The sequence below is a fragment of the Oncorhynchus mykiss genome, chromosome 26 (genome assembly GCF_013265735.2).
Source record: "Oncorhynchus mykiss isolate Arlee chromosome 26, USDA_OmykA_1.1, whole genome shotgun sequence".
Lineage (NCBI taxonomy): Eukaryota > Metazoa > Chordata > Actinopteri > Salmoniformes > Salmonidae > Oncorhynchus > Oncorhynchus mykiss.
In genome coordinates this window covers 16517801-16527684 of record NC_048590.1, presented here as the reverse complement: position 1 = coordinate 16527684, position 9884 = coordinate 16517801, and positions in this window count along the sequence as shown.

Sequence of the window (9884 nt, the reverse complement as noted above, 5' to 3'; positions counted from 1 at the left end):
CCAGGAGTGCCTCATGATGGAGCACAGGTGTGCGTAATGAGGGTTGCCAGGTGTGCATAATGATGGGTTGCCAGGACCGGTGGTTAGTAGACCGGCGACATCGAGTGCTGGAGAGGGGGCGCGGGAGTAGATGTGACACAAGCATTATTCCTCAATGCAGACTGTGTATTGCCATGTGTGGTTCTCTCACTCAGCTCCGAGTGTAGGGGCTTGTATCATGTTCTTAAATTATGAATAAACTTTTTACTGTGTAATTATTCTTGGAAAGTGTAAAAAGTATCGTAATCACTCGTTACACTTCACTTGCCTTACACTAGGTAGGGTAAGGGTTAGAGCTCAGGTTATGGTTACAGCTGTATGTGAAAACGAGTAATTACAGTAGTTGTTGCACAGTACTTACAAGAGTAATTACACAGTTATAAGAACACTGAATTGTTACCCGACATGTGTTATTGTAATTAAGCATGGCCACTGTGTACATTATGACTGTTTTTTTACCACACAAGAACAGGTAAAGAACACAAAATCCAAAGCTGCATTCATTTTAGCACCACAAATGTCAAATACTGTACATCCTCAAATGCATCTGCGGGGCTGCTTATATTGGTCGAACTAAACTTCGCATTGAAACTTCGCATTGCAGAACATAAGGCTGCTATTTCAAACAAATACACAGACTATGCTATTGTGTGCCACTTCATCAAAGTCGACCAAGGCCCACCTTTCTCCCTGCGCTTTGTAGCCATAGAACACGTCCAAATTTCACCAAGAGGTGATATTGTACTTAAACTAAAACAAAGAGAGGCATTCTGGCAGTACTCAGACACTGTGGACCCAAAAGGGCTAAGCAATGATTTGTCACTGTCCTCGTTTCTATAATGTTGTTGCCTTGATTTTTTGGGGTCCCAAATATCAGCTGTGTATATTTTCACATGGCCTACAAGACACGTTATTTATATTTTTTTATTTTGTGCCATAATTTGCCATTTAACCTTGAAACATATTATCATTATAAATGTTTTGAAACAGATGACAATTATTTTCTTCCATTGTTGTGTCTCAATGAGCCACTAGGCGATAAATAGGAGCTAAGTGCAATGGTCAGGTCACTCTGAGGAGGTTACGCCTGCTCCTGCTCCCTCCCGCCGGCACCGGTCCACTAACCACCGGTCCTGACAACTTTTATTATGCACAGCCGCTCCCCATCGTTATGCATACTTGGTCATACTTGGTCATTATTTACTCCGTGATCACATCAGTCATTAGAGAGTATTGTTTTCTCTCATGTTCTGTCCGCTTCTCATGTTTCTTCATTGGTATCGTTTCTTTACTAAACTCACCTTCTGCACCTGCTTCCTGACAGCATATATGTTACACAATACTACCTCTAAAAAAATGGAAGCATCTTCCAGACGGTCAAGGAACATGGTCATCTACTCCACCAACACCACGACCAGCTGGCGCAACTGGGTAAGGCCATGGAGGAGGTCCTCCGCGTTCTCCACTGCCTCGACACGACCAGCAAGGCTCTCCATACCTGTAACAGAGTGCCTCCTACCACGGGTAGTCACAGTGAGCCAGTCCTCCACCCTACCCAGCCGTCCGTCCAGGTCAGCGATGCCCGAGTGTCCCTTCCGGAGAAGTATGAAGGTACTCCATCGAAATGCTGTACACCAGTGCTCTCTCTACTTCGCCTATCAGACGGGAGCCCCCACCACAGAAGGTCTAGGATTGCCATGGTCATTCCTCTACTGACCAGTTGGGCGTTGGAGTGGGCTATGGCTGTCTGGGAGAGAGGAGGAGGAGGAGCTGGGTTCCTATTGGAGGTTCATGGCTCTATTCAGGGCGGTCTTCGACCATCCTTCAGAGGGCAGAGAGGGAGGTGAGTGACTTCTCCAAATCCTGAGGAATACGCCCTCACCTATCGGACTGTGAAAGTCTCCACACGGATTGAATGAGCCGGCGCTCCGCACTCTATTCCGGAGAGGACTGCGCGAAGAGGTCCAGTCGGTGTAGGCAAGTCGGGATGACAACCTATCATCGTTGGCCATCTGTCTGGATAATCTTCTTCGGGGAGCGCCGGTGCCCACCTCACCACTCGCCTCCCTCATTTGGCTGTCCGGATACTGAACCCATGGAGGTAGGGGCCACACACACCTCTCCACGGCAGAGCAGCGTCGCCGGAGACAGCTGGGGCTCTGTCCCTATTGTGGCCAGAAGGGGCACCAGCTTCAACAGTGTCCAGTGCGTCCTAACCGAGGGTCCACTAGAGCAGCGGGGCGGCCCCGTGATCTTCCGTCTCCCAGGGCAGGCCTGAGTATTTCATCAACATAATTTTCCGCCAAACCCTTTCTGGTTCCCATTTCACCTCAGGTGTTGTTTCTACAGCTCTAGTGGACTCCAGTGCTGCCGGGAATTTCATCAACCAGGCCCTCGCCTCCTCCATGAACATAACTTCATACCCTCTCTCCTCTCCGTTTCCTGTCCAAGCCCTGGATAAGCGATCATTGGGATCCGGCACATCACACCTCCACTCACCCTCAATGTAGGACTCATGCACCAGGAAAGCCTTCCCTTCCTCATCCTCACAGCACCCGTACAAATCATCCTCAGCCTCCCGTGGCTTCAACTTCATAACCCCACTATCACCTGGTCAAGGATGAGAATCACCGCCTGTGGACCAGGATGCCGGAGGACTTGCTTTCCCACACCATGTGGTTCCACGTTGGTGGAGGGTCCTGTGAGTGTCCTCCAGCTCATCAATCTGTCCTCCTGTATAGCTGGCCCCGTGTTTTGGAACGTAGATGTGAACATCCGTCAGGGTCTGGAGAGGGATCCCGCTCCTACCCTCCAGAGCGCATCTACGTCTCCATGGGGTGAGAGATCGGCTGTTGACCTGGGCACACACATCCCTCACCCCTGGACACCCAGGTATCATCGGCACCATCCAATCCCTCTCCGACAAATACTGATGGCCCACCTTGGCGCAGGACGTTGCGCACTATGTCAACTCATGCTCCGTATATTCCCAATCAAAGTCTCCCCTGAACGCTCCAGCAGGAAAACTAATCCCCCTTCCCGTGCATCAGTGGCCTTGGTCACATCTGTCCATAGACTTTGTAATTGATCTTCCTCTTTGGTTTTCCACTATTATGGTTGTTGCTGACATAATCTCTAAATCCTGCTGTTTTATCCCTCTCTCTGGTCTACCTACCGCTCTCCAGGTCACTGAGGCACAATTCCAGCAGGTCGTCCGGCACTATGGCCTTCCGAAGGACATAATTTCCGACCATGGTCCCCAATTTAACGTCACGGGTCTGGAAAGCCTTTATGGAGAAGCTGGGGTCCACGGTCAGCCTCACATCCGGGTATCGGCCTCAGTCCAACAGGCAGGGGGACGGGACCAACCAGGAGGTGGGGAGGACCAACCAGGAGCCTAAGGAGTCACTGCCAGGACTGGCAGGGGAAGTGGGCCTGATTCCTTCCCTTGGCGGAATACGCCCAGAGCGCACTCCATCACTCCTCCACCAAGCTGACTCCCTTCCAGTGCAGAAGGATCAGATGGACCACCACTGCAGTGAGGCGCCTGTGTTCCATCCTGGTGATCGCGTCTGGCTCTCCACCAGGAACCCCTGCTCCGCCTGCCCTGCCGGAAGCTGAGCCCATGGTTTGCGGGGCCCTTCAAGGTCCTTTGGATGGTCAATGAGGTAACCTATCGCCTAAAATTCCCCACAAACTACCGGATCTCACTCTCCTTTCATGTTTCCCTCCTCAGGCCGGTGGTTCCTGTTCCCCTGTCTGTTCCCCCGCGACACCCTTCTGCCTCCCCTGGCGGGTACTGTCATGCTTGCTCCTGCTCCCTCCCTCCCTCCGCCACTCGACGTCATTGGTCTACTAACCACCGGTCCTGGCAACTATTAATATGCACACTTGTTCCCCATCATTACACATACCTGGTCATCATTTACTCCGCAATTACCCCCCCTTTATTTAGCCCTCAGTTGACATCAGTCATTAGAACTGTTATCTCTCACGTTCTGCCCGCTTCTCATGTTTGTTTATTGATGTCGTTTCTTTATTAAAAATTCACCTTCTGCACCTGCTTCCTGACTTCCAGAGGAAGACGTCGAAACGTCAGTCACCTGTCCACATCCTATAAAATTGATTAAAGTGAGCAATAAGAAATCAATCTCTGCCTTTTTTTTGTGTTGAGTGCTCCAACTCCATTTTACCTCGAATTTGTCCTTTTGGAAGTCTTCGTAAGCCCTTCTCATGATTTTTGTCATTGTTGTTGAGCACCCCTCCTTTCCTTTGTTTGCTGAAGCGCGAAGGCCCACCTGAACTCTGTGATATTGTAATGTTATTCACATATTGGTCACAAGGAATACATTTAGGTTAGAATTATACAAATTAATTCTTGGGAGTGCCTTAAAAATATTGGACTGTACCAATATTGATTTTCAGGACTTATCTCTAGTTGGCCCGCTAGAGATTGGCACTTGAAATAATTTTACTATTCAAATAATTTCAGGGCATTTAAAAAATATATAAATTAAAAAATATATATAAATATGTAGCTACTGACTCTCAAGCAATCAGAATAATGTACTGTAAATGCACACGGCAAAGGTAAACAGTAGACATAATGCCTCCAGACAAACTAAACACCTTCTTTGCCCGCTTTGAGGATAACACAGTGCCACCGTTGTGGCCCGCTAACAAGGACTGCGACCCACCCCCCCCCCCCCCCCCCCCCCCCTCTCCTTCTCCGTGGCCGACGTGAGTGAGACATTTAAACCTCGCAAAGCTGCTGGCCCAGACGACATCCCTAGCCGCGTCCTCAGAGCATGCGCAGACCAGCTGGCTGGCGTGTTTACGGATATATTCAATCGCTCCCTATCCCTGCTGTCCCCACATGCTTCAAGATGGCCATCGTTGTTCCTGTAGCCAAAAAGGCAAAGATAACTGAACTAAATTACTACCGCCCCGTGGCACTCACTTGTCATCATGAAGTGCTTTGAGAGACTAGTCAAGGATCACATCGCCTCCACATCACCTCCACCTCCGCCTTTAATGGGCCTCCCCCAGGTGGTGAAGGTAGGAAACAATATTTCAACTTCGCTGATCCTCAACACTGGGGCCCCACAAGCGTGCGTGCTCAGCCCCCTCCTGTACTCCCTGTTCACCCATGACTGCGTGGCCATGCACACCTCGATCGGGAGCATTCTGTCGGGCTGTATCACCGTCTGGTACGGCAACTGCACTTTCCTCAACCGCGAGGCTCTGCAGAGGTGCAGTCTGCACAACGCATCACCGGGGGCAAACTACCTGCCCTCCGAGACACCTACAGCACCCGATGTCACAGGAAGGCCAAAAATATCATCAAGGACAATAACCACCCGAGCCACTGCCTGTTCACCCCACAACCATCCAGAAGGCGAGGTCAGCACAGGTGCATCAAAGCTGGGACCGAGAGACTGAAAAACAGCTTCTATCTCAAGGCCATCAGACTGCTAAACAGCAATCACTAACTCAGAGAGACTGCTGCCTACATGGAGACTCATATCACTGGCCACTTTAATAAATGGATCACTAGTCACTTTAAACAATGCCACTTTAATAATGTTAACATATCTTACATTACTCATATCATACTGTACCTTATACCATCTATTGCACCTTGCCTATGCCTCTCGGCTATCCATATATTTATATGTACATATTCTTATTCCATCCCTTTAGATTTGTGTGTATTAGGTAGTTGTTGGGGAATTGTTAGATTACTTATTAGATATTACTGCACTGTCGGAACTAGAAGCACAAGCATTTCGCTACACTAACATCTGCTAACCATGTGTGTGTGACCAATAAAATTTGATTTTTTATTTATTTTTATTTTTTACGGTAGTTTGAAAAGCAACAGCGAAAGAGAAGTCAGATTTTCGCCATTATATACTGACTCTGTTACAAAAAAAAATTCTGGTGAGTGTTTTGCATTGTGTCAAGTTTTGTGGAAACTCTGTTAGGTGAGCGTCCTGTGATTGCTACTGGAAGTGGGGGAAATAGCATACTGATGTCAGGGCAGCCTGGAGGGAATGTAGTATGACAAATATTATGGTATGTCATTGTCAGTAAAAATGTCACAAGGATCATTCTTTATGAACACTCACTCAAGTAATTGAGTACTAACGTCCGTTCGGATATCCGGATATTCGATTAACCATGCCCATCCCTATTGGCCACTGCCAAGTTAAATGGGAGTGCCATTCAAATCTTGGAGCAAAGAGATGCAACTTCCACTTCAGGGGACTGCCAACACCCCAAGGGAGCCGGCCAGCAGATGCGATCATCAGTCTTTCTGATACAATCAACCAATATTGGTCATTGCCATTATAAACTGGGTGGTTCGACCCCTGAATGCTGATTGGCTGACAACCAATTGGCTGTATACCAAGGTTATGACAAAACTTTTCTTTTTACTGCTTTCATTACGTTGGTAAGCTGTTTATAATAGCAATAAGGCACCTCAGGGGTTTGTGGTATATGGCCAATATCCCACGGCTAATGGCTGTATCCAGGCACTTCGCGTTGCTTCATGCAGAAGTGCAGCCGTTAGCTGTGGTATATTGGCCATATACCACACCCCCTCTGGCCTTATTGCTTAAATATATCAGTTGCTGTCTAACCTAACAGCAGCAGAAGGTGATGGATGGCCCCACTCTCCTTCCTCCCCATTCTTACTGATGCCAGCCCTTCTTTAACCAATGTGTCTGATAGGTGTTTTTTTAATAACACAAGATGTAATTTAATGTATACAATATGTTGACTGTAGCATGTATTGGCAGAGAAGGACTATGTCACACAGGCTTTCAGATTTGACAGATTCAAGGCGGTCCTTTCGGCTCAACGGTCTCTCTCACGAAGAGTAGAGTACAAACTGAATAAATGTTTTCAGGTTACTTTTCAAAGCATGTTCAGAGACATTTATACAGTAAGCCATCTCTCAAGTCTCCAGGCTGCTTGTTGGATGAGATCGGTTTTATTTGCAGTATGCAGCTTTGTACGGTGTGACCAAAATCCGTTTGTCATCCACAGCATCACAATAAGAGCATTAGGAGACGACTGTGTGTTGTTGTGTTTCATGAGACCAAAGGACACAGAGACACACAACAATGCTGCTGTTTGGTTACAGTTCGATGATCCCTTCGGGGGGGGGGGGGGGGGTCAAGGCTTGTGTAACAGTTTTGGGATCGGAGCCCTCACAGTGCGTGACATGACCAAACCCTTGAAATAACAACTGTCACAAAGCCTGTCCTTCAAACATCCCATGAGCTGGATACAGTACACAAAGGGACAGGGGTCACTCTGGAAAGGAGAGCGATAAGTGTTAGAGGTCATAGGCTGAGAGGGATATTGAGTAGTGCAGGTCGGCTCAGTGTCAGAGGGGATGCTTAAAATGAGCTCAGTGGAAAGGATCAGGTTAAAGGTCATAGAGATAGATGCACATACAGTACCTGTTTGTGTGTGTGTGTGTGTGTGCGTGTGCGTGTGCCTGTGTGTGTGTGCATGGGTGCGTTTGGCATGCATGCCTGTGTGAGTGAGTGAGAAAGAAAAAAGTAAGTAAAGCCCCCTACTCCTTTACTTAACAAAAAAAGAGGCCCTTCACCTAGATTTACAAAATTCTAAATAAATGATATTAACACTGAATGATCTGCATCCATTCCCAAAAAAAAGAAAAACAACATTTAACATGATTGACAAATACACCACATCCCCTAGAATCAACATGACAAGCTATTAATCATAGCCTGTCATTTTCCACTCCCACAACACATTCAAAGTCAAACAGATACTAACCTCTGGCTGTCTATGCCCTAAAAGCAAATGTACAAACACTAGGTCATCCACAAAGCAAAGGCGTTCAGAGTCATCCCTTGTACTTTGCACGACGATGTCATCTCTGTATTTTGGGGGACGAAACAATGCCTACACGCCAAATTGATTTGATGGACCCTGACAGGGGTGTTCATAGAATAGTCTGCAGACGGGGCAAGGGCCCCTAAAATACAGAGATGACGTGTAAGAAAAGAAAAAAAAGGGGCATGAATTCAAATTTCACCAAAGTACTGTATAATCTAGCAGCCCCATAGACAATCATCTGGATCTATTTAAACCTGCACTGCAGTTATCCTGTGCCTCCAGAAATCATTTAGCACATCCCCAACTGCTCCTTTTTGTCATATCAAAACACGGTTTGTTGTGGTTAAACCAGTCAACATTGTCAACCTAATCACATTACTTGCCCATTAACAATGTTGAACCCTATACATAAACTCAGTGAGTCAGTAGCCTTTAGTAAAAGGTCTGGTCAAAAATAGAGCTTTCATCGTGATCATGATGCAAATTATTACTCGGAACCTACAAATCACACAATACGTCTTGCAAATGAACAGAAGGTCAAAGGTGGGGTGAGTTATAGCGGGGTTGTTGCGGAACCACACTCGGTGATGAGTAACCTTGTCTGGGACCTAAAAACATACCTACTGTAGCTCAGCAGGCTAACACAGTCTTGTGGCAAGCAGGAGAACCAGGTTAGAATCCTGATCAAACACACATGAACAACCACATTGCAGTATTGCACCGGCATAGCACAATGTTAATGCATCTAAATATCTCCCACTGAATTAGCCATAAAACCATAATGACGTGAGTCATGTGTCTGCCTAGGCAGTTATACTGTCAATGCAGATAGGATGCACAACACTACGTGATGGATGGATGGAGGCAGAGTTCAATGAGCTGGGGACGGACGAAAGGATGGCAGTCAGGCTGCTCCGTCAGAGTCAGCCCTCACATGTCTGGCGGTTTCCATATAGGCAGCCAGAGAGATTTTGTTTTGCAAGGCTGATTCCTGTATGAATCAGCCTGACCTACATTAGATATCATTAGTGCCTGCTCTCTTCCACTTGTTCAAAATTACAGCCATCTAATTTGGCTTCTCCAGGGAGACGCCAGGGGCTGATTCCATGAGTCTGTTCTGGAACAAACCAACACAGCAGGCCAACAGATCCTCCATCACCAGGGTCGCATTCAGTGTAAAAGCGCATGCAATGGAAAAGCGCATGTAATGGAAAAGCGCACGCAATGGAAAAGCGCTTTGAAACGCAATCCAGCCCTGTTTCAGTCCTCTTCCATTTGGTACCAAATTAATACAACCAATGCAAGTTAAAAATCTGACTTATTGTCGGAATGTATATATTTTTTATTACAAAAACTAATCAACTCAAAATGTAAGATAGCATGTGAGAAGACCTTGTTTTCAAATTAACATTAACAATTAACATTTAGAGGCAGTCTCGACAATATCACTCTTGGAGGTCTAAAATCTAACTTGAGATCAACTCACTCACTCCAAACTTAAATATGGTAATGCGTCAAATGTCAATTGGTGCATATTTCAAGTAAGTAAGGATTTGACCCTCTATGAAATACTGTACCTTAAATGCCGAAGAGTTGGAAAATATCAAAATCAGCAAAAAAATATAAGATCATTCCCCTTCTGCATACGATGCTGTGTGTCTTTCTTTGCGTGAGTGTGTTTCATCGTTGACTGATTGACATCACAGTATGCTCACTCTACTAGAGTGAATAAAAAAAGAATAGGCACTCACAACAGGCACCCCCCCCCCCCCCCCCCCCCACATTTTGAAATAGGTCTCCAAAACGAAAGAAGGGTATGACTGTGTTGGAAACAGCGCGGTTGTTTGAAAAGAAAAATGAGTTTGAACCAAGCATGAGTAGAGTGCTGGAGGCCACATGACCGAGTGAAATGAAATCTGGGGGAACTGTTGTCGTGTTTTCCATTGTGCATCTCGTCCAAAAAT